The sequence below is a fragment of the Bombus bifarius genome, unplaced genomic scaffold (genome assembly GCF_011952205.1).
Source record: "Bombus bifarius isolate JDL3187 unplaced genomic scaffold, Bbif_JDL3187 scf7180000008199, whole genome shotgun sequence".
Taxonomy (NCBI): Eukaryota; Metazoa; Arthropoda; class Insecta; order Hymenoptera; family Apidae; genus Bombus; species Bombus bifarius.
Genome location: NW_022884505.1, coordinates 847,677 through 874,263, shown reverse-complemented (window position 1 = coordinate 874,263; position 26,587 = coordinate 847,677). Strand labels below are relative to the sequence as shown.

The 26,587-nt window shown below is 40.3% G+C and overlaps 1 protein-coding gene across 3 annotated transcripts in view; it reads left to right on the top strand.

The window, feature by feature from the left end:
• The window catches only part of LOC117210266 (chondroadherin-like protein), a 169,281-nt gene that overhangs the window by 60,860 nt on the left and 81,834 nt on the right, over nt 1-26,587 (top strand). For 2 of the 3 annotated variants that reach the window (XM_033453100.1, XM_033453099.1), the window contains one exon: nt 2,927-2,998. The exons of the other annotated variant lie outside the window; for it this stretch is intronic. The gene's annotated coding sequence lies outside the window, so the exon portion shown is untranslated. The remainder of the gene's footprint in view (nt 1-2,926; nt 2,999-26,587) is intronic. 3 annotated transcript variants of the gene reach the window in all.

The following is a 26,587-nucleotide window of genomic DNA, read 5'->3' as shown; positions in this document are numbered from 1 at the left end:
TTTTAAAAAACACGCTTTTATATCGATGCCGGTAGAATATTTAGAAGATACAGAACCGTCTATCATTATCTATCATATTAAATATGCAAAACGATTGAATCGTGTTTAAAAGTAAAAACGTAAATCCTTTCGAGGACGAGCAAAGCATTCGATAAATCAACAGTCATCGCTTAAATAAAGATAATTCCGCTCGAAAGCAATCCGAAAGAAGAGACTTGATAGATTATTGAGAGATTATTGATTATTATTGAAATTAATAGATTATTAATATTTATAGATCGTATCAAAAGTGGAAATTACGTCGGTTTAATATCGCGTTGATGATTGTGGCTCGTGAGACTGGATGGCGGCAATACGAGAATAGCAAGTGGAATGTTTGTGATAAATCGGTCGAATCATACGTATGGAATCGCTTATGAAGCAATTAAATCCATTCGATGAAATTTAAACTCCGATCTGAACATTTCGAGCAGGTTTGCTCGACGTTCGCCTTCGTCGAGGTTTCGATCATTCAGTGGCGAACAATCGTTCCCTGTTCTCGTAGTCTGCGTGCATTACGCATAAATTAATGCGTTAGTGGGCATTGAATTTTCTCGCTGGAACAATTATACGAATCGCGTTTGATTAAACGAGTCAAGGATTACGCTTTTGTCCGATTATAGAATTATATCGGATCGATTTTTCATTTGGCAATTATCGTTACGCACATGTGCCAAAGTCCAGCTTATGCTCGTTTCACGTTACATTATGTCGATAATTTTTGTACGAATTCATTTGATAAGATGATATACGCTTCAATAGCGATAACAGTCCTGTTTTAATGACGTTCATTTCATACGTAACGTCGCAATTACGATCGTATTACTTCCGATACGTGCTCGTAATTCCCCGCAATTTCATTGTCCAACGAGGTAAATATAACGGCACAGTTACGCGAACTGCCATCAAGGTTAACCTAACCGAAAATGATAGTCGCCGTTTATAACGATCAGTTAAATTGAAATTTCTCGAAATTCTAGTTACCAGATTCTATCGGTTTGCCTGCATTCCAAAAACGAGGAAAAAGACGAATGGATCGAAGCGAACGTGTAAATTACGTTTCTACAAACTTTTGGTCGCAGACAACGTCGTAATATTCTGCAATTTATTCGAAAATTTACTAAACTCTAATGGCATAAAATAGTTGCGTATGCTGTTAATCCATTTTTCTCAATATCCTCTTTCTTCGCTTTTACCGAATACATACGTGTTTTTGTACATATGTCTTGCACAAGGTATGAAAATTTTTGCACTTTTGAATCTGGACGATTGTTCTCAACGCTGTAGTGATCAGAACGGTGAAAGAAAGAAAATATGGATGGCGTTTCACAGTGGAATCGGCGGTATATCTTTGAAATAGCGTACAAACGGAAGAATTGCGTGGCTACGTTTTCAACGCGATTAACGCAGGCTTAATTGCTTCGATCGTACTGTTAATCCGATTCACGAAAATCCTGGTGGCTTAATTGCTAGCAGTTGCAAGGCACGAACGTTAACATGCCACGGATGTACCCAGCCGGTACGGGATTGCAATTAACGCGCGGCTGTTTTTCGCGTTTGTCGCTAAGAAAATCGAAGTTGATCGAACCCATACGATCGAGCTATTGCCTGGCTACTAACGAATATAGAGATTAGGTGTAATTTATTTTTCACCGACCAGTTATTATATAAGTTGCAATTAAATTTAGCTTCGTTAAAATATAATTCCATCAATTTATAATGCGTATTTGCAATCTATGTCAATGTTATTATGGTGGATGATTGAAGTTGTCCAGTTGGATTTAGGTAAAATTGACACGTCAGTTATTACCGCTAAAATATGCATTTATCGAGTGGTACGTAGTAATTTATTTATGATTTATGTTAATGTTATTACCGAATGATTGAAGTTTGCTTTTCCGAATTTGTTTAAAATTATTTACCAATGGATTTAATCTTTCAAGATTCCACTTATCCATATATATATATATATAGATTTATCCATATATATAGATATATATATAGATATAGATTATATATATATATATATATAGATTTCGCTGTAAAATAATTACGTGGTAATCGAATTAATGAAATGTCTGCAAATCGACCAGTCGCCAGTTTTATTCCTGATATTTAATTCATTCTCTGAAATGGCGTCCTAACTGTTCCAAGAAATAAATATATAATACCGGCGTAATGGAGAAATATTTCTATCGATAATGTAATTTGCACGGATACACGATTCGTTTAATTAGACTCAAATATAGAATAACGTAGACACAATTGTTTATGTTTAAATAAAAGAATCGTGCGTCTGTACAAATTAAGAAAACGATGGAAATATTTCTTCATTAAGCAAGCAATACTTTATTCACGACATTTAATTTACTCTCCGGATTGATCTGTGAATTATTAACATACGAAAATCTCGTTTGTTTTTCTCTTTTTTAATTCATCGAACATGTATTTCCTCTTCGGGCGTAAAATGCTGCTCCATTTCGTCAAATAATTTCATCGAATCGTAGCTTCTATTCGCGAACTCCAACTAATTCTCATCGAGGTGAAAGCCAAGAAACGGAAAGAAACAAAAAGTTGATAAATCTACGACAATTAATAACGTACCATTGATTCGACCGATCGTTAATCATCGTTGGTTTCCACAACGATAAGAGAGAAAATAGATAAATCAAGGCGAAGGAAGGTAGAATTGCATCGAAGAACAGCGCAGTATTCGAGTATCATAGAGTTGGCGTTGGTATCGGCTTGTGTATGGATTATACATCGCGTCGAGCAGGCACTCGACGAAGGAGCTTTTTCATGGGCGTTCCTTTTCATCGTCGATGACATAAATCAAATCCAGCACAGCATTCCATACACTCACACGGTGTTCGTTTCTTTTTTTCAGGTACGTACCGTGCGCGTCAGTGAACTGTTCACGAGGGTATTCCGCTAATTGGCTACAACCGATCACGGTTCGGTAAGTAAACATTATTTCGAAAGATGGCAAAAATTCGCTGGTCCTACTAACGCAAGAAACGATGCTGCCTCGTATCGTTTGCCAACGAGTGTCATTGAAATTCTGTTACACGTGTAAAATCGATATGGTTCGTTCGAGAAGAATTCTGCTTCGGCTTTTCAACGAAGCTGATACTTGAACGAACAAATAGAATTAAATTCGAATTGTCTCAACGTAAAAAATAGGTAAAAACGTTCAGATTACGCCGGTAGTCAGATATTTCGTTTGTTCTGCGAACGTAAAACATTGAAATCTCTCGGCGAGTTTCTTCGACCAACTACGAGCTTCTTATTCATGTGAGCTATCGTTTGCCTCTGGGGAAATCTTTACGTCATCGTCGTAGTAGTTTATTTATTTATTTTTCAGGAATCTCATTCCCTTTGGGAATGACGTTTTAGACAACTGATCGATTATGAAAATTAATAGGTCCCAGCTGTTACGTCTTTCAAATATCCTAACACGAAATATATTGAAACGTTCTCGCTACAAGCAAAATCGTTATATTCCTTCCTCGGCAGCCAATTATGTAAATTTTTATAAAAGCTCGACATCGTAAGAATATAATCTCGGGTAGATTAATCCTTCCAAATCGTTCTTTAGAATCGCACGTATTACCTATCAGTGTCATTTTATCTGGACAACACTGGCTAGCAGAATGAAAAATGACTCGATACCACGATACTCAAGGCCGTCCTTCGATAACAATACGCCAGAGCAAGAAAAAGTACGGTACTTGGGTATTTATGTTATAGTAAGGTCGAAGAGTACGACGACCGACGGTGGTCGAACCATTTAATGCGAGTTCCGGGTGGCTGTTGCATTCCAGCTAATAAAAAAAAAAAAAGAAAAAATCGGTAAATGTGGCGTGACAGTGGGTGGAGCTTCCGGTCTGGTCGTAAATCTTATTTCGTGACAATTAGAGGCTCGACACGATGGTTCGAATAACTTTCGCAAATGTAATAAAATGTTGCCGTCGCGTTCTACTCTGCTTCGTGCAGCGCGTTTACCAATTTTCGATTTTCGTCGTTCCTTTTCATATTCACGTGCTTTCGTTCGGTTATTTCATCACGACATTGCTCCCGTGCTCGTAAACTGGCAATTAATACGGCTTACAACTTTTCTACACTTGCCACGCGAATTATTAAATTGTTCAACAGAGAGAAACACAAAGAAGCAAAGATAAATAAATACTTTAGAATTTTTCATTCTCTATCTTTTCTTTCAATATCAATAAACAATTAATTTTGGAATATTCAAGATTTTAGTTGCCTGATGTACCAATAAATTTCCTTTCATCTAACAGATGGCAAATTTTTCGTTCCGTCTACTCGAAAGCGTTGCAAGAAATCGGCGACAGATTTTCTAGTTTATCGGGTGTGAACGATCGAACGTGCCGGTTGCTCGTCATTCTGTATTTATAAGACACAGGAATTAGAGAAGGAACGTATCGTGACAGAAATTCGTTGCACGACGTAATAATTACGCCTCTCTTTTCACCTTTTTTCCCCCTACGCGATTTATTATCCAGTTATAATCGCATTTGACGTAGTTGCTTTGCACTGTCAAGCGTTAACGAATAACGATTAATTACTATTAACGGAGAGCCTCGTAAATCATGCGACGCAGTCATGACCTCGTTGCGTTGATCTGACTACATGAAATAACCATTTATATCCTCAACGACTGGAGAAAGTGTCGTTGCATCCTGTAAAACAAAAGCGAAACAACGCTGTGATTTCGAAAATGGAGCTGTCGGAACAGATTCGCGATTATTTACGTTGCACGACGATAACTCTTCATCAGCGCGATGTAGATTACAAGGTAAATATTTTTCAACAAACTCGCGTTACATTGCGAATTACTGCAATCGATACGCTTTCTGTTTCTTTTAGCGAAGTGGTTACGTTACTCGCGCTGCACGTATCATATCTATCGTTGATCGTGAAAATATCTGATCGTTCGAATATTTTCTACCTCTTGTTAATTTTTAATCTCCGAATAGCATCGTTGGATCATAGATAACGACACCCACGTAGGTTACGTCGTAAACGTTATTAACGATCTTACTCGTGCAATATAAATTGCAAATTAAAACGAAACCCCTCGAGATTTCAGGCTACTCGAGCCTGTACATCCTTTTTCGCTTCTAAACGCATGGATCGTCGCTGCAAAGTACAATGTACGTCTGTGAAAAGTAAATTTCGTGTTTTCCTTTCATAGATACGCGTATAATACGAAAAATATTCTGAACGCGTGACGAATCGCGGTTCAAAAGAAGATTTTCTTTCTAAACTTTGCAAAGTCCAAGATTCGCTTTGTTTACTCCGTAAGAGAAAAACAAGGATTAATTTATCGATTCGACTTATGCGTGACCCACTTCGAACAATAAATAAAGAATGAATAAAAATCCATTTAGATAGATGTACGATGTAATTAGACGTTCGTTCGAGCAGACTCGTGCAAACATTTAGACTCAAGGTTCCCTCAACTTCATAATTCCTTGTCTAAGAGCAATTTGCGAAATAACTTCTTTAAGTTTTTGCTTTCATTTCGTGCCCCGGTATTTACGGAGAAAGTCGTCGTGCAATTCTTCGTTCCGTTTCGTGTGCTCCACTGTACTTGCTTACGTGGAAGTTTACGGTCAGTTCAGTGGTAACAGTCAACGTATCTTCCAACGAAATCGTGATCCTACTTAGAGGAAGTTATTTGCGTGCGAACGATGTAATATCCGTGTAATATCGTGAGGAATTGGCGACAAAATTACGACGCAAATATATTTATGTTTATCATGCAAAGAGAAAAAAGCCCACGCAAAATCTGAAAATACATGTCTGTTACTTCCTACGCGTTCAGCGTGAAACGCAACTCAATTTCCTTCGAATTTATTCACTGTCAGAACATAATATAAACCGAGAAAATAATTTTAATCGCGTCTATGGTTTACTTCAAAATTAAAAAGATCGCGTTATTAAAACTTCTCGACTGTCGCGGTGGTTATCGGTTATCCGAGTTCCATTTATAAATTTAGTATATTTGTTCCAACGTTTATACAATTTTTAGAGCGATTGGCATAAGATAAATTTCGCGAAACGAAAGATTTCCAACGATGCGAATGATTTGGATAACATTGTCGGAGAAACGTGTGAAAATATTTTAGAAAAATTGAATATTACGGTGTAGTATATTTCGATCTGTCGCGACTCCCAAGACAAAATATGTAAAATTCGCGTAGCACCCAACGTGTGTTAGTAACCTGCCAATCTTTCAAGGTATTTGTGGCGCGACAATATCCCTCGAAAGTAAAATACGATGAGCCTCGAAAGCCACGTCCTTCGCGCACGTCTATTCCCTCTCCAGAAAGAAATCCCTTCGCTGTTTCCACTCTCTACACGCTCACGCTGACAAAGAATTCTGGAATGGATAGAACGACAACTTCACGTTATATTAATACCTCGACGACATTTTGCATGCCAAAATTACCGATATTAAATATTTCGCGTCAGTTTTGCTCGAACACGGTGAGACGTCGGAGTTGAATTTAAAAAAGGAAGACATTCTTCCAGACATTTTACACGACATATTGGCTTTCTAACAACTTTGCAAGAACGGTTTTTCCGTAATTAATCAAAAAGTCATTTTTCCAACGGTTTACTATGAGCGTTACGTATACGGGCAAACTTTCAACGTCGAAGATAAATGGCTGCAACTCTGTACGACCAGGCTTTTTGAAAATTGAATTATACTGCAAATAGCTTACTGCAAATACGCTGAATTTAATGATATATTCGGTTGGCAACTAAGTGGTTGCGGATTTTGTCGTTAGGTGGTAATGGCAAAATCCGCAATCACTTAGTTGCCAGACCAATATTTCTTTAAAAATCTCTCGTCTTCCGTCAAAGTCGAAGTATCGTACGATTAAAGATGAGGAAGAAAACCAGAAAAAAGGAAGTCTCTTTGTTCACAAGTCAATATCTAGCTAATTAATTCCGCTTTGTCTTTCTCGACAAAATTGCAAAGTAGAATATTCGCCGGTACTTTTCGCGCGTATAACGCCAATTTTAACAGTATTAACCGATAAGGAGGGAAGTTCTGAAAGTTTCGGAGCTTAGTTCGGATAGCGGATAGACTTAGAAGGAGGAAGAGGCTTGGTAGAAAATTTGCCAGGCAAAGATAAAGTAACGTCATAGGTAGCCGGTGGCTGAGAGATTTCAAGAATTAATTTTCTTAAACTGCTACAAGGTAATATTCTCTTCTCGTCTTAATCGAAAGATTGGCCAGAGTCAAAACCGCTTGTATCTCAGCGCATTGTCCTCTACTCGGAATTTCGTCTGTTTTCAGGTTTAGCGGATGCGTACGAACGATGGAACAGAGGTTTTCCGCTCGCTCTGACATCGCCGCTTTTTTAAATGATACTAATCGTGATTAAATGCCAGCTACGATCATTTACAGTTAGTCATAAGCGTGACAAATTTGAGGAAATAAGGTTGAGATTAAACAGGCTCGAGTGTCTCCTATCAGCGATAATAATTGTTTGTAGTTGTTTATTATCGCTGATAGACAGCTAAAATGAAGATAAAGAGAGAAGCAAAGATCAGAGAAACGCGGATTATTTATAGAAAAATTTCTTGCGGAATGAGCATTTCCTCTACAGGAAACAATTATCGGTGATCAAACGATCGATTATAAACAAATTGAAACAACATTCGAAAAATTGTACGATAATCGAAGGGAAAGAGAACACGAGGGTGTGGAGTAACAAAAGACGATTAATTATCAAAAGCAAATTATCCTCGAGTATCCTGGCGAATGCACAGTGAATTTCACCGGGAATTTCACTTTGCTCGGACAAAAGTCTGCCGCACGAGGAGCAGTAACGAGTATTATTTTGTTTTAATATTCTAATTAACGGAGCTTATTTGGCGCGACTGCCGCGTATTCGAAATCGCACAACTTGCAAACCATCGGAAATACGATAGCGTACACGAGAAAGCTCTTTACTCGTGACTTTCGACGTGGCATCTGAAATCGATCAAGCGTGTTGAACTCAGGATCCCAGATTAATGGGTTAAATGATTTCTCTTCGATTTGTGCAACGTAACGGAAGGAATTGTATTTTCTTCTTGAACGATAGTATTGGCATACGGTACTACAGGTACTGACACGTGTTACTTCCTGCTCCGCGTCTACATGTGTGTAACGATCAGCGTAGAATCGCTGGAAATCGACAATTCAGAATACAATGGATAGAACGTAACAAGACGTAAACATTGGCGATTGGTTAGTCGGTAAAGTAGACGCGAATAGTCGTGGCAGAGGAACAACATAGATAGGCAAAACAGGTTACAATAGGATTAACAGATTACAGGCGAAAAAGAAAAGCACGACCGAAGACAGGACGAAAAAATCGATCAGTGATAAGCTCTGTTTCGCTGTAGCGTCTACGGCCGAATGTTTATGTCGATAAAACTAGTTTATTTCTAATCCGTTTTGTTTAATAGTTCGTATCTATCAACCGATTTTACTAGGTGTGTTGTTAAACAGCTGCTCACGGAATTGGTATAATACAGTCGTAATAAAATCAGGATAAGAGTGTAGTGAATTTTTAATTCATCACTCACATGTAAATATGTACAACGTTATATCGTAGAACTCTATTTATATAAAGTTCGTCCGTTTGGACGATACTTTAATTATTGCCCGAACAAATGAACTCCTACTGGTTGAATAATTCGGGAAAATTGATTATCTCGTATAAAGACCATGGGTGAAAAATACTTCATCATTCGATACTACGTCGATCGATCCCATTTCATCAGATCTGTCTTTTAATATGATTTTCAGACTAAATATATATTCTTGCCGGTTCTTTTAATTCAATATCGCGAATCATATTGAAATCGTTTAAAGTACATTCGATCGAATAACGTCGAATATATCGATCATCATAACATCAGATATACTTTTTCCGAGCTTCTCTTTCGCAAACGTACACACGTTTTTTAAAACTTCATTTTAGAAATCTTATATCTTTTAACTCGAGAAATCTCCCTCGGTTCAATCGCCGTATTAAAATAATATATTTTAAAAAGTTGAAGAATATCAACTCCAAGTGTATAATTTGTCCCGCGAAGGATTCGTATAAACCGAGTTCAACTATAGAAACAACAATTCCCAGCTTCACGGGCAATTCAAACCGTTTCGTTCCTCGAAACATCGGCTAAAGAAATTTGACCAACGCTGTGCATATGCGGAACACCAGAATTATTTCGCGGTCGATTTATCGAACAAACTGGACCGAAGGAAAAATAAATAGACGAACGCGACGACGTGGATTCTCCATTAGTTTAGTCGGTCCTTAATCCTTGCACCTTGGCGTCGTCGGCAGGGTTGGTTTCGTGTCGTACAGCAACAGGCGAATCTATTTTCGCCAGCGGATCCGTGCAGGGTGCTGCGCTTTGTCTAGCGCTTGGCCAGTATGTGGACGTGTCTCCTAACGATAGTTAATTATCATTAACGCGCAGCATAATGCGCGCGCGACTATAATCTCATTACGAGCGCATTTCGCCGGCGAATGCGTTTTCATGCAGTCAGAGCCAGCGTGCGATCCGTGATACCGTCGAACCGGTGTCCGACACGAATCCAGGGCACGCGCGTACCCCTTGCTAAGTGACGTGTATGGGGTTGTGATTTAAATATACGGTCAGCCACTTCAAAAGGTAACCACCTCGTAAATTTGAAGCTTTATGAAGCTGTGTAACTGGTTATCCGCCAACAGTCGTGCAACAATATCGTTTGACTTTAGCCAAACTAAGTTTGCCTGGTGCGTGTCGCGATTATGGCGCGATCGCCAACGTGTCGGCGACCACAAAATATGATTTCGGGTAAATTCACACCTAGTCGAGTTTGCTTTTTTCTTTTTCTTTTTTTTGTGGTATGACTTTCTCAGAGGGAATTTTATTTTCACGACTGAAGAGCGGTACGTTCTTGCTGATGTTCGAGAACAGACCACCGTCGGTTCTTCGTTTGCTCATCATCTGCTCGCGAAAATGTTTCTTTTCCTAGTGTATTACGCGTACACTGTGTACGAAACATTTTGGGTAGAAGCTGCAAGCATCGTTCGTGAACGTGTTTGTTAAGGAATATGCACGTTCGGTAATGAACGGTCCGATATCGTGTAACCGAATGTAACGTAACATTTCCTTAGAGGAGGATCGACAATATTTTCAGGGTATCGGATATTACACAAGCAACGTTCAGTCAAGAGATTTCGCTGGATATTCGTTCGTAGATAAGAGTTAGAAAATTGGATTCTTAACTGGATGATGGAGTGGTTTTTCGAAATTAACCTTCGTCTATCAGATTCAGAGTCGATCGTCGATAATCCAACGAGACGCGTGATCGCGTACATCAAATTTAGAAGAAGGCGACTGCTGGGAATGTGCGAGCAACGTTTCGCAATTACTCGTTCGATCAGTGTACACTTCCTTTGGTATTTCACGCAACTGTCATTATGTGTTCAAGCCGAACTTCTAATACGTTTAAATGGCAAACTAAGCGTGTGGGAAAATGCGAGAAAGTAGTTGAAATTATTTAAATTATCGTTGCGATTTTATTAGCATTAATTTACCACCGAACATTCGTTGGAGTTTTATTACTAAGAATAACTTGGGTTACTCCGAAGGTTAGATTTGCTGAAAGTTGGAAAGTTAGTTTTCGTGCGTTCAAGTAAAATAGTTTGCATTAATCAAACGTAATATCGTCGAGGGCTTTGTAGCACAGAAACGTCCGGTTCTCGTTTGATCGCCGGAGTTAAGTTACATTGAATACGGTTAGTGCTTGGTGCTAACCGTAGCATTGGCCAACTTCTGGACAGTGCTCAGACTAGATAGAAACTCTGAGTGTTATTAACGTCGATGGCGTGCGGTTCTCCTAAAACTCTAAGTCCATGGCTAATGACCATATAGAAGCAAGCTGATATTGACCATAATCCTTACATTCTCTCAACACTCTACAACTGCTAACATCTTCAATCTACGTAGTTACGATTCTACCCTGGCTGCAGCGATAACTACGTTTCATCGTGAAATTCGTATTACTATACATCTCAATTGAATCGTCGAGTTTACATTACCGTAGAAATGTCGGGTCGAAGATAGATTTTCATTCGAAAAACGTTAAATAGCATAACGATAACGACGTATATGAAATTGTCTTTTTACTTGCTTTCGAGAAGCTATTTATTATTCCTCCTGCCTCTTCGTAGTGTTAAAAATATTGCATTGCTTGTCATAAAATTAAAATACCATTTGCGTTAATAATTCGATTCTAACACGTTGCTTTAATCTTCCACAATGTGGTAATAAAATACTGTTCTTTAGTCATAAAATAGCATTAAAATAAAAAAAAAATCACGCCTTTTAATATTTTTTATTAAAACTCGGTAGCTATGCGTCAACGTGCTTCAAACTAACCTCGTTTAGATGTTTTTTCGTACTGCGGATGAACTCGTGCGGATGTACTCGTCGGAAGTTTATGAATTTAGCAGAAGCAGCGCTTGATATCTTCCTCCGCCGAAAATTACTCGATTTAAAGCCCGTAAAAGGAATCTCGCTGCAAGATAGAAAGAGGAAATTTCGAAATGTTTCGCGAATCAATGCAATTGCCCGAGTTTGCAAGTCACGAACGTGGATCTTTTCGACTTTACGTTCTCGAATGCAGCAAACACGATTTCCAAACTGTAAAATCGATGCTAACGACACTGGCTCGTAAAGCCTGATACCAACGATGTCTCTCGTGTCGGCGCCGTTAAGCAACTTATCTTATGAAAGTCGACATCGATCACTTGCTAATTTCACTAACATTTCACCTTTCAAGTTTTAGAAAAATCTCCTTACGACTATCTGTCATGTAATCCTGGCTTTGCCGACCTAACAAAGCCTTAACGAACGAATATAACGCAACATGTAAAATAAACAAGCTTGAAAGAAGAAGAAAAAAAGCGAACCCAAGCAACTCCCAATGGCAATGGGGAGAGCAAAAGCTAGCGGGGAGTCTCGAATTCCCCCCATCGGCGTTTCTTGTCTCCCATATTTCTCTTTCTCCCCGGGGGGAAAAAAAGCGATTCTTCATTTTCAGCGACGTTCGTGTCGGGAGTTCCTTCCATCGAACCGTCCGATATATACGGACCAGGAGGAGAGAACCTCGTAAGCACTTCCGCTTCTTCACCGTCGAAAAATAAGAAATAAAGACGGGAAAAGGAGAGAAAAGAGGGAAAGAAGAAAGAACTCGTATCCATTCGAGGAGTTTCTTTCGCCATAAATAAGGAACGGAATCGAGGAAATAAATGCTCGGAATGACGTCCGAAACAATTTCGTGGCGATTCTATTTTGCCTTCCCTTTCGTGGCGATTCTATTTCGCCTTCCCTTTCGTGGCGATTCTATTTTGCCTGTCCTTTCGTGGCTCCTTCGGCAATTCCTGTCGCAGTTCCGCCATTCCCCACGGGACGGCCGAATCGTATTTTCCAGCCGGACAATACACAAGAACGAAATACGTAAGCGCTACTTACACGGTACGCATGCACTCGCACACGCGAGCCATCGCGCATTCCGGAAACAGGATCGAACGCTCCCTTTTCCGTTTCTACTTCGAACAATTCCGACAGAATTGCCTGCTGTAGGATTCGCTGTTCCTCCGTCACTGCCTTCCGATTTATCGTAAACACATTCGGCGAATTCTGCTTTCTCGATTTGCCGCTTAATGGGATTAAAGGTGGACTATAGGGAGAATTCTAATATCGTAAGATAATTCGATCGAACGATTGGGGCAGTTTCATCATGGGGATACCGTGGTTTGGTTTCTGCCAAATGATTTATAGCCGAAGTTTATCGCTTGGGGTATTTCTGGAGCGAAGAAGAGGCTTATTGGAAGAGGAAATGTTCGTAGCTGTGGTAAGGTACGCGTCGTACTTTGCTGCTTTATGTGACGAGTAATGGGGATTGTCGTAGTTAGAAGAGAGATAGCATGATGGAATGACCGTTAAGACCAGGAAACGTGATAGTCTTCCTTAGTCGTAAAGCGGAAAAGCCTTATTCTCATTTTTAGACGTTCTGGGCGCGTACATAGACGGTAAAGGAATCTCGAAAACGTCCCACGAAGTTACAATTTCAACGGCAATAAATGACACGGAATAGCGTTGAAAGTTACAAACGAACGAATTACTCGGAGAGCGTGGGCCACGCGTCTGTCTAAATGGAAACAAATATGGCCATTTAACAGAAGGTTACCTTAAAATCTCGGAGGCGCGCCCAGACACAGATGAGATTTACGACTATGGTACGACGCCCTTCTCGGACCTCGGTAAGTTTCGCTGCAAACATCGTATATGCGAATACGATGTACGTATGTAAATGAGATGCGCGATATCGCAGTTCGTAAAAACTTCGTTGGAGCGTTACGGTATAGCAGCGTCGATTAATACTTCGGTCGCAGATTGTCACCTCGCAGCACAATTTCTACGAGACGTAAATCGATAGCCTCGCTCGCATACATTCGCTCCATCTTCTGTATCAGCCAGCTCACCCATCCTAACGCACATACGCACGCGTACGTTCGCAGTCATCTACGTGCGAACGTAGTATGAAAAACTTTGGAACGATGCAACTATCGCAACCATTCTGTACCCGCGATAATCTGTAACAACGGAAGCCGAAAAACACGAAGCGTTGTTTCAGTTTCCATTTTCCTACATTCAGCGTAATCCATTATTTACACCGGCAACATCCAGCCATGGTTGCACCGGTAACAGCAACCATTTCGTTTCTCGCTTTTCGCCCAGAGACAAGTATGAATACGCGCTGCGCAATGGGTAGAGAAACAGGCGAGAAAGACGCGGAAGGGAATAACACGTCTGTGCAAAGAATAACGCGACCCTTGAAAAATGATACGACCGGCTTGATCCACGAAACAGCTCGATGCAGGCTTAATAAATCATGCTGGCGTGTACGCAAAACCGTGTTAAAAGAATGCGGGATACAGGAAGTAAATCGGACGCGAAGGGAACGAGAATTATATTCTACGGGGACTCGTTACTTCGACGGCCGACCGTATTGAGGCGAGGTACGGAGAACCGGAGGACGTTATACTTGGCCGTAATTTATCATTTGAAGGAGACACTTCTCGTCTTGACGAGGAAGGACGAAGGACGATACAAGTTGCAACGTCGTAGAAATTTATTTCGTACACATTGTACGTAACGATGCATTATAGGTTGCGTGCTAATGTAATTGGATCTTGGCGATATCTTAGAATTCTTACGAGGATTTCGCATGAAATTTTAAGCTCGCTGAACCGCGTTATGTGTTTCCTTTGACCTTTATCCTGTTATTCGATAAACTTCCCCGGTAATTGAAACTAATCCGCAAGATACTCGCACGCGTGTTACACACCCTCTGTTGACGCTGCAACCTCAAATATTTTTCTATGGGAAAAGTCTGATGCTCTTCCATACGACCTCCGCGTTATAGAGAAGTCGCTTGCGCGTTTAGGACATCTGGACGAAAGAATAAACAGAGAATCGATCAAACGAATTGACCGAAACCTCGAGTACGAAATCTATCTACCTTGGTCTTAGTTTGTGATATTTAAAAGACGGAAAAGAAGAACGTGCTTCACTGCGCCAATCCGCCGCTTGATACTTCAATCTTGGACTTGTCACAGAAATGACGAAGAAATCTTCGTATCCTAAGTAAGGATATACGTTGATCACAAGCGCTCTTCGTAAAACCTTACAAGTATCAGAAACTAATTGATGTTACGTATAGTAACTTTATCTGACAAAATAGCTGACGATCTCGTGAATTTCTATAGGCTCCGTAAACGTTCCGTAGTCGGTGAAACGACACCGATTGTCGCACAGCGAATGAGTCGCAGCATACAGACGCTTACCGGGAACTTTATTTTATATTATTGCGTAAATGGATAAAAGATATAGAAGATCTATAGAATGATCGAGATTCTTCTGTATCAACTTGGACAATTAGTCCTCTAGACGAAAGGAAGATTAAAACGCTAACATTAAAATACTAAAGAAACAAACGCTGGCGCAGTGTCCTACGAAGCAATAAAAAAGAATAACAGGCAAAGAGAACGAGAAAACGATTGCCAGAGAAGATTAGAATTTCTAAAACTGGTAAACAGGATTTAACCATCGCTGAGGCTGTGGTTGATGGGGCCAGGGCAAATGTTACTCGCGTTTCATCCGACGAGCGCTCTCTGTGTACACTGTACCGCAATTTTCCGTTTGCTTCTCTCTAACGAAGAATAATGGAATTTGCTGCCGAGGATGCTGTAGAATTCTGGCCTTCATTTCCTGGCGAAAATCTACCACCTTTTACCATGTGTCGATGCACGCTCTCCTCCTTTCTATCTCTCTTTTCCTGGCGACATACACAGGTACGTTTATCCAATTGCAGGCAACGGTACGCGTCTCGTGAAAATTATAACAGTATAGAACGCGAATATAGAATCGCGAAACGAATTGCAGGAGGCGCAGGAGAAAAAAAAGCGAAACGAAGGAAACATTTCCAATTTAACGCGCACAGAAAATACCAGGAGGCAATTTTTCACGATTCGACCGGCAACAAATCTAATTGTCGCGTTTTCGGCTACTTTCCCCCCGGCTGTTTAAATTGGCATGTTTAATATTTGTTCGAATACATCGACGATTCTTCCGCGATCTTACCAACGTTGCAGCTTCCAAACTTTCCAAACTCCAGCGTGAAAGTGGAATCTCATGGCGTGTACGTACGTCATCGTGTATTTGCAATAAATGCGTTGTAAACGTATTTTCGGTTTTGTATTTTACCAATATAATTCCAACGCGTTTCGTCTAACACACGCGATCTATTAGGTTGTCCGAAAAGTTTCCTTCGTTTTATGAGAAAGTAATGGACGCACAATTATTTCGTCAAGTTACGTACCATCCATTTTGTTCCGTTGAGACAAACACCGCGACATTTCACAGAATTGGTTTCGCGTTTGTACGAAGGTACATTGTTGTAAAAAGCACGTTTGCTAAAGAAAGACACTTTTCGGACAATCTAACACTCGTAAAGGATTTCTACGAGCCTGTTCGAATTATATGAATCACAGAAACAGATAACGTTATGTAAATAAACGTTGCATTCGCGGTGTTCTCTTAAAACTCTCCTAGATTTCCCCTTTAAAGCTTTACCCGCTGAAGGCATCGGCCCCCTTAAAACGCCTCGTGCCATACACGCGCGTATTCTCAGCGGCCATTCAGCGTTTCGCGAAGGGCCGCACTTACGCGTTTCTAACGATCCTCGCTTTTCATTCCAGCCAACGCGTCACACTTTCACCCTCCTTCATCTTCCAAGTCGCATGACTGTCACGTTGTTTCGCTGGAAGCAGGGCGGCGAAATTCTCCTCGTTCATCGAAAACTTTCGCGCGTTTAATCCCACGAGCTGTTCGTGGTTATTACTCTTGTCTTCGGTATCCTCTTTGCACGCGCGTTAAATCAGAGATTCGTATCGCGCACGAAGTAGCAAGTAGGTTTTTCGCAGTCCATTTCCCGTAACGATGCTATCAGACGAAAGTTTAATTAACTTTAACGTGCCGTTTTGTTACGGACAAAAAGCTCGTGTTCCTTGGCCGGCCAGACCAACTAAACTTTGCTGTTCGTTAAATAGCGCGCGGAACAGCGGATGCTATTCCATAAAACTATCCCTGGTTCGGCAGACACGGCAGGAAATATAAAAATCTTCGCAACAACAAGCTCGCCACGTCGTTGTTACCGTGCAGATGAGCATCCCAGTTTCCGCATTGTTCTTTCATGGTATCGTTCATTACGCGACAAAGTACAAACGTTGAACAGCGTGCACGTACGTTTCAATTTCAATTTTAATTCGAATTTCAATTATGCATTTTTACGTCTCGTAGTGTTGTAACGTTTGAATTACAAATGTAGAGCAAATGATAATAATACGGCACAGGCTAGGCCAATTACGAGCAATCGTGATTTTAAACTGCATACGATAGTAGCAGTATTTATGCTAACTTCCGTCGACTGTTTATCGTTACGCTTTATATCTCATAGTAACAGACGTTGATCTTCGTTGAATTTTTAATTGTTGAGGTTATTCGATGTGTAAGCAGAGAAACTCGTGGATAAATTGTAAGGTAGAAAATATATTTAAATAGAAGTGTAATTATAAGTAAGGATACAATTTGAGCTGGTCCAGATCCGCACGCTAGCTGTGTTACCCAATAAGTGAAAACCCCGAAGCCAACGTCGCCTGTCTACTGTTTATGGTCTGTCTTCGTCGCAGTCTTTTGTCTACGCGCTGTCGATGGATTCGGTGCTTGAGAAAACTAAGAAGACCAGATGTGGAGTTTTCTCAGAAGTGGCGACCACTTCAACATTAATAATAATATTTTTCAAATAATTGTGCAACATGAAACGTGGTAGCAAGTATTTTCAAAGACCTGCCATTCTTAGGATCGGCAAGCCAGCAAACGGAGCTGTCAATTATCTCGAAATCCTCGATACAATTTCGTGAATTATCAGTCTCTCTGATATAAATATTAAACGGTCGTCATATCATCGTTATCGAATTCTCTTTCTAACAATTCATCACCGTGAAATATTCTTGCAAGGAATCTTACAGCTCGTGGAATCTCATTTCGAGTGCATTCGGTTCTTACTTTCCTGCATTCCTTTATCTGCAATTTTCTAGCCTCCTAGACCGAGTAACGCTAATGCGGAACAACGTACTTTTAAGAATAGTCGAAGGCAATCGTAGATTTACAGTGTTCGAGATAGGAGCTGTATGCGACTGTAAGATTGATCGCTCGCGGAAGATGCGCGAGAATGTTTTGAATTGCAAGAGAATCGATGTTGCTTCCTTGGGGAATGGAAACGTAGTTCGCGAAGGATCTGAGCAAGAAAGGGGAAGGATAATCGTCTCTGCATAGGAAAGAACCTCTGAACAGCCAGATTCTTCAACTGAAATACGTGTAGAAATAATTGAGTGGCTTTTGCTCTTTAACCCATTAAGGACATCGATGTGTCGCGACTGCGTACACACAAATTTCGTGAAATTTCATAAAATTGTGAAATCTAGAAAATATTAACGAACGATCCACGATCCGTGTATCGTAATCAGCGATCGTTGCAGCGTATCAAACCGACGTAAAATATGGAGGAGACTCTTCGCAGTCCTTCGTGTGACAATGGATCTCTATAGATATATTGCGGGACTATTCAAGCCTGTTATGGCATATCACTATCACTATCATCTACGACAACTCGAAACTCCAAGGCCCTCAGGATCGATCTGGAACCTCTGGTATTGTGAGGCTACCTTATCGCCTACGGTTACCCAAAATCTCAAATCTCTTAAGACCATTCCTAAGCGTTCCACAGCAAAGCGTTATCTCATTGGCCGCAACAGCTCGAAATTCCTCAATATTCAGAAACCTACGTGATATCCTCTCTTTCTCTTTCCCTCTAGCGCGTATTATTCAAAATAGGGGTGTATAAACCCGGCAACCTACCCGAGCAGAGGTTATTATAATTCCAAAGCACAATCTCGAGCGATACTGTGAAACGTTGCCTCTGTATATTTCGAATAAATAAAATACCAACTGAGAGAACGTTCCGTGGGTTTCCTTAATAGTTTTTCGCGTCTCGTAAAGGTCGAAATATCTACGTTTCATCTTCTGCTGTTTTATCAACCCTTCGCAGTGATAAGTCGAGCTGCATTTGACATTACCGTTCCTTTTATCAGCAATTTATCCTTTCTTTCTTTTTTTCTTCCCTTCTTTTTCGTGTGTGTAATTTAAAACTCGATACAGAAGAATTACGTAATTTATCAGCGGAAAATAACGACAGACACTCGATACGTTTCTAAATGTAGAATTACAGAATGATAGAATTTCTTAGTTACGTGAGTCGAATACCAACCGGGAATAAAGGCCTGAAGCGTGTTTAGCGTATTTCGAGATCAGTCGGTTTGTAGGTTACACTGTACTCGTAACGCTGCGGTGAAATTCTCCTGTGCTTTGCACGCTTATTCCATCGAAAGATGGTTCCGCGGAACTGCTGGGGATCGTAATCGTATAATTCATTTCGATGCGAAGTAATCAAAGCGGAGAATAAACAACAAACGATAGACTTGCTTCGTGAGAAAATACATATTTCGATCCAAAACTTCTTACCGAAAAGTGTTTTAATTAAACCTTCGCAGCCTAACACAGTCTTTGAATTTGATCTGTCGAATATGAGAACCAGTCACAACGAAATGTTGAAAGGTGCTGAAACTGCAAAGGGTTAACTTCTTTCCACTTGTTCAGTCAGTCCGGTGTGAAATACGAAATTGATTGGGAATTAATTAGATCGAACGAACGTTGCCAAAATTTCGTCTCCGTCCATGTGGGAAGACAACCGCTGGTTCGTCAAGCAATTAGTCGTCTAAACGAGTAAAAAGGAACTCGTTCCCTAAAGTTGAAACGACCAAACGCGATCGTGATGACGGAGGTCAGCTCGGAAAATTAATTGACGTTCTATTAGCTCGGAACCACCGTAACTGTTGATGAATTTCTGATTAATAGCGACGTCATGATGTGCGACCGGAGAACTTGGGATAATGTTTGAGCATAATGGATTTGGACCGGGCCATTAACCAACCACATTAGCGTCCGGCTAAGAAAACAGGGTAGGGGAACCGGGTAATACGTTGCTCTGGCCGAGTCTAGTTCAATTTATGTTCCAACGTTCGCGAAAATAATTGAATAAACAAGCAGTGGATTCTTAGCTTTCCTTAAATGCATTCTCTTAGGTCCCTGAAATTCTATTCTGCAAATATACTTATCCGGCATGCTGTTTTCAGCAGAAACAAGGAAGTTAAGGAAACGAAAGTACTCGTTTGGCTCGACTAACTCGCGCTGCAATTTTTTCGCCGATTATTTTCGGTGTTCATTTCCTCGCACTCCGAATCGACGAACAATTTTTCACGATGCAATTACCGACTCTTCGTTTAGAAGAAATTTGTATCTCGCGATATTTCTTACTGGATAAATTTCCTAGCGCCGATAATTGTACTCGATCGTCGAATTAAACCATCCAGTTTCTGGCAAGTTTCGACGTTTTAAAATAGTTTGACTTTCGGATGCAAACAAACGAACATCTTGTCTTCTCTAGAAATTATATCGTCTATACATAGCATAAAATAAAGTTCGGCTATGCATTTTTCGCCATTTTAAGAAACATTTCGCGAACATGGTTTAGATACGCGAAACATTGACCTATGACGAAAGTGGAGCAGGAGTCGAAAATTCGAAGCACAGACAGTTTGCTTATATTCGCAACGCAATAGCATCTTCTTCGCTGGGATCGTATTTCGTTTAGAATTTCTGCCACGATATTTCTCTTTTCGGCCTGCGATATGTTAGGAACTCGACGAATTCCCTGTTCGACACTCGATGTTGTTTCTCCGTCAACACAACGTTTGCCGAGCCTGCAGGAATTCACAAGATCGTCAGCTATGTTAGGTTAGGTTGTCCGCAAAGTTTCTTTCGTTTTATGAGGAAGTAATAGACGCACGATTATTTTGTCAAGTTACGTGTTCTGTTGAGATAAACACCGCGACATTTCACAGAATTGGTTTCGCGTTTGTACGAAGCTGCATTGCTGTAAAAGACGCGTTTGCGAAGGAAAGACACTTTCCGGACAACCTAATACAAGGTGCCGGCCAAAACAGGGTATTTTAACTGCTAGAGTAACATAGAATATGTTAAAAGGAAGAAATATGTGAATGAACGCCGGCGAAATACAATTTATTCGTTTTTCAATTTCCTACTATTTCCCAAAGTAATTTCCGGATAATTTGGCACGAGCGATTACAGGCTGGTTTCGTAATTGACTCGTGTTAATATATTAACGTATCACATGCTAGAAAGTTCAATTAAAGTCGCGCAATATGTTTCCTTTAATTTCACCTCCACGATGGGCAAAGTTTCGAAAAGATACGACAAAGTTTCATCGATAACGCTGTCCAAAGTTTAATTATTTTTCTCGCATCGTTGCATAATTGATAGAACCGACGGGACCTCGCTCGACTCGTATATGGGCGGAAAATTTGATTTTTATTTTATCATCGATACATGTCGCGATTATAACGTATAAAACACCATGACGATAAAAATATTACGCTTTAATTGCTAGAAAAATATTTGCCATCGTTGTAACAGTAACGATATGTAACGCGACAAACGAAACGATCGCAAACTGTGTTTGCCGCTTCGTTGCCGAAGAAGCGAAATTCCCCAAAGACCTCGACTCATCTGGAGAGCCATTCGAGTTCGAACAAAACTCGAAGCACTCGTGTCTCTCTCCATCGGCATGATCCTTTGAGAGAAAAGATAAAGAAAGGGAAAGGGTGCGCATCGTATCAAGCACGGGGAAAAGCTTCTATCGATTTCTTGCCTGTTGTTCCTCTTCAATGTAGGAGGTTGATTAATTCAAGGCGATGTACAAAATGAAAGATAAATGTAGGTACAAAGAGGGGCGAAGTTCGTGCCATACTTCGATTCTACGATGAAACGTAAATCTAACTCGTTGACGAAGAAAGACGAAAGTTAACGGGTCAGCCGAACTGCAAATCTTTCAAGTGTAATATTAATTTTAAGTTGTGTCTTGTTTTTTTATATATATATATATATATAGAAAGGCAGAAAATTGTAAGAAACGTAAAACAAGCTTTCGTGAAAAGAGAGACAGACATTTTTTAACTTGGTAATTTCTGTACGTAGACGTTTTTCTATTTTCTTGTCTCTTCTAAAATGTCGTTTCGTTTCTGTTAAAAATGAATTGTACGATATATGTGGTGGAAAATGGCACGTGGTTTATTTAATTAAAAGTTTTGAAAACAAAACTCGACGCGCATCGAGAAGGTGACGGAAACTTTCGATATCTGTGCTTCTGGAAGTTTCTTGTTCGGAAACTCGACCTCGTGAAACGACGCTAGCTTGGAAATAATTGCCACGCGAAACTTCTTTCCCGGGAAGTTGGCATAATTGCACGCAACCGAGTGTCCAACTTTTTCTTATTATCCGTGTCAATTTGTATCTTTATTGCCGGTTAAATCAATGAACAACGCTTTCTATTTTACATAACTTACGAATGAATATATTGCACGACGAGCGAAACTTTAATTTTTAATTGGTTTAATCTACGATTCACCATTCATAATTAAAATTCGCATTTCAAATTACAAATTTAACGTGCTGAATTTCAAAATTTCATATATTTCGAGCAACAGAATTTTTAATCTTCTGCAAACTAACTCGTTGATTTTGACTGAATTTTCATTTCAATCGAATTCTTAACTAATTCAACTAAAAATTGTATCTAAAATTGTATACTTAGCGGTAAATCCTCGTACAAAGATTGCGACGAGACCTTTAACCCTGTTCCTTGTACAAAGAAGTTCAGAGTGCTCGTTGGAGAATTGAAATGCCATCCTTCTCGAAATATATTCATTTTCTGATCAAATGCAACTTATATTTCTTTCGAGTGCCACGTTTCGTTGCGAGATCATTTCGACGTTTCGTCTAAGAATTTTACGTAACAGCGAGAACTTGCCAATATTAACGAAGATTCTTAAACGCAGTAACTTTATTATACCGGAACAGTTTGTTGCAATCGTACATTTACAAATATATCACGATATGATTACGGTTATGACAAAAAGCTATTTATCGTGAAAATCTATAATGAAAATCGACAAAGCTGCAATTAAGAGCAAATGAATTTCATTTTATCTTTATTCGATATTTTCTTTCCAATTTAATCGAATGTTACTCGTTATCAATTTACAAATATTCCTCGAAAAAGTTGCTTCATCACCATCCATAGCAATGTTCTTTCGCTTTAATCCTTCGAATCGAAAAATTTCATAATTAGCGGACCGCGCGAACGAGCGATATTTTTGTTATTCTTTAAACAACATTGTGTGTATTTTCCTTGTACAATCGGAATGCATTGGAATCCGTAATTATGACGAAAAACAATACTTATTAGAGCTTACCGTCGCGTCGTGTCAGTTCGAGCATGGAACGATAATTCGCAGGCGTAACGCTATCGAGGCGAAGTTCGAATGTTCCGTGGCGCGGTGCGACCATTGAAATTTAATTATGATTCACGCTCGAATGTCTGCCAGTCATGCGAAGCTTACACGACGCAAACGACTCTTCCTATATGCATGTACATGCATTAGTACGTATGAATTTCTGCTCCATATTTCTCTTTTACTACGTGCGGAACTATTATCGCGGTGCGCTAATTTTCCTTCGAAGGACGTTTAAAAAAAAGGACGAAAAATTGCAGACATTTCGTCTCGTTGTTTTCCGCAAAGGATCGCGTGACGGGGGAAATTCCAAGCGATAAATCACGCGTTTTGTCCTATTTTTTCTAGCAGGTAGAAACGTTTTAAACATTTTAAGCTTAGCTACTCTGTCTTCCCTTTTTCCTCTCGCGATAGTAGAATGTTTACAGTACCATGTGTATCTTTCATACACTGAACAATTTACTTTTTAACTCCTTGCAAAAATCTGTTGCCAAGTACCTGCTCTTCTTTCCCGCGCAGAGACAGCATCATCGTTTTCGTCCGTCGATGCGTTTAAAATAGAAACGACAGGAATAACAACGAGTACGCAAACGCGGACCGTGACGCAAGTATTGGGTTGTCCGAAAAGTGTCTTTCTTTTACTGACGCGTATTTTACAACGACGCATCTTTATGCAAACATTTTTTTTTATTTATTTATTTACATTTTACAATTTGTCCAGTAGGACATTTGGTAAAATATTATAGCTTAGTGATATAGTATTATAACATGTGGATGGCTACCCCCAGTGGGATACCATCTTCGAATTTGATTGATTTATTTCTTTAATCATCTCAGATAATACGTGTTTGTTAGGTTATGTCCTTTGTGAGATCTATTGGGTGTTTCCTTTTTATTTATGCAAGCATGAAACCTAATCTGTCGAACATTCTGATCTTTATCTTGATAGAACTGAGGTGATGATAGACGTAAGTGCCCAAGAAATACTCTCGATGTTCAACAATAAAGTTTATTTTACAATTAACAGTCAACAATAAACAATCACGTTTCTCGAATATGTTTGCTTCGCTGTTACGCTAGAACTTTCGCACTCTGCTGTTCAAAACGGAATGAATCTTTTGTCCAAAACCAAACGGATTCTTTTCTTTGTTGCCTCTCGATATCCCCAATACGTACGCGTTTGTTAGACGTCCGCGACCGTTGCCGTCTTCCGAATATTCGGTGAAAGAATCGTAAGGATATCGATGGTGCTGTAACATCAATTCACATCAGAGACCAGGCCACGCAACGCGGACAAGATAGTAGCCGGATATCTACACATCCTTGGCGCGTACCCTCAATAGTCTTAAGGACCCACTGTGGGTCTTGGCATTTTTCATAGTTAAGGTCCTTCAGACCAAACGAGTATCTTTTATTTTAAGTGACCCTTTACATTTATCGTTTCCTACGGGTTAACACGGGAAAGTTAGCTTTTCTCACGTTCGGTATCTTCCGTTAGCAACTTTCTCTCGAGTTCCCTTTCTCTCGAAAACCCTTCCTGATCCACCAACCTTCTTATTATCCAATCGGAAGCGGTGTCTACTGCCCTCACTTTCTTAATCAAAATTGTCGTCAACAAATCCGATGGTCCCGTGCGCTTAGACACACCCACCCCTGGCTTTCCTCCGCCACGACATCGTCACTAAACTTTACTTATTCTCTATCCTTAGAATAGTCAACGTATCTTTAGCTGTTTCTACCCTTAGGCCAGTCGCGCACTTGATCAGCGTATACTCAATCGTGAATATTAAGTGCAAAAAATAAAGTTTAATAAAAAGGAAAGTTAATAGTTGTGTTTCGGCTCGAGCTTGTTTTTATCGTATAACCGTCAAGTTTACGTGACAGTGCATTAGCCAAGTCGGCCTTACGCTTTGATGGTATAGCGCTTTGTGTCGCGAAGCCGTCAGAAAGTTCCGTCGTCGAGTGCCGCCACAAAATAAAATGCATCGTACGTAATTCGATAAAATAATATAAAACGAAAAATGTTGTGCATCCATTATTTCCTCGTAAAACGAAAGAAACTTTTCGGCCTGATATTTCGCAAACTCCACTTACGCGTCTTAACGAAACACGAAAATCCTTGATAAGGTGAATTATTCAGGAGTGAAACTCCCCTATACAAAGCTATTATACGTACACTGTAAAAGCATCGCCGGTTCGCTGCCTTTCTTCCAACATAAACGAACGCGATGGAAAAGTAGGCAAAACCTCGTGAAACCAGCGAGCGTGCCGCCTCGAGGAAGCAGAAACGAAACGTCGACGACCACGACGACCACGTATCGTCGAAAACGGCGTTTGCAGGCGCCATAGAAAATAACGTGGGAACGACAGGACAGAGGAAGAAGGAAATTATGGACGGTGAAGCGATCCGGTTTGACAGTGACAAATAGCGAGCGTTTGGCGAGGTGACGATGTCTCGCGGGTCGATGGCTAACCACTTTATAACGCAATGCGGGCCGTGTCCTGATGGAACGTATCAGCCACGCGTATCCGTTTTACTGCGACCCGTTGTCGGTCGCGTTATGGCCACCATAAAAGACTCGCGCCGTATAGAAGGTAACGCCGCGCTAACGTGGATGGAACAACGACGAGGAGATACGCCACGCCGCCGTTGCACGGTCCATACGTACTCACACAAGCACCAAGGCCTTTGTAAATATTTAAAGTGCAGAAACCTTCGTGAATGTTTATGAGGAAAGTGGCTGGTCGGGCCGAGTCACGTGACCCCATTGTGCTTTCAGAGCAGCGTACGTGCCGACTTCTCCGGAAGGTTGCCGCGAATAGTCGCGTCCGAGTTTCTCGAAAAGCAGCTAGAATCCTGGAATAGTCGCGAACTTGCTGGAACTTGGCAATTTAAAGCGTTTTGATATCGGAATGCAAAGGGTTATGATGCAGGAGATAATCGCGCAATTGGAGCGGATTATTTGCTAAGAGATAGACAAGTGGCGCAAGGTTCTTAGAACGATTTTCTTCCCTTCTTTTCTTCTCTGTGTTCTTCCTTAATTTCGTTTATTTATTTGCCAACGATGATAATCAAGTTAGGAGAGTTCCGACGTTGCGGTTACGCAAAGGGAATTTCAAATGCTTTCTATCGTAGTTATCTTCTCAGCCGTATGGATCGGTTCTCTTTAATCGATAAGCCTATCGATCGTCTAATTTCTTAGCTATTTAGAGATTAATCCCGCTTGCAATTTAATGGAACAAACACTTGTCAGCTGGAGAGGAAACGTAACGATGTCAAACAGTGATACGTTGTTACATGCCCATCGATACATGGTTGAATCCATCGCACCAATTGTTTAATACATGATGCAGATTCACGATACGATACGTCGACTGTAATAGCGATCACTTGTTGCTGGCCG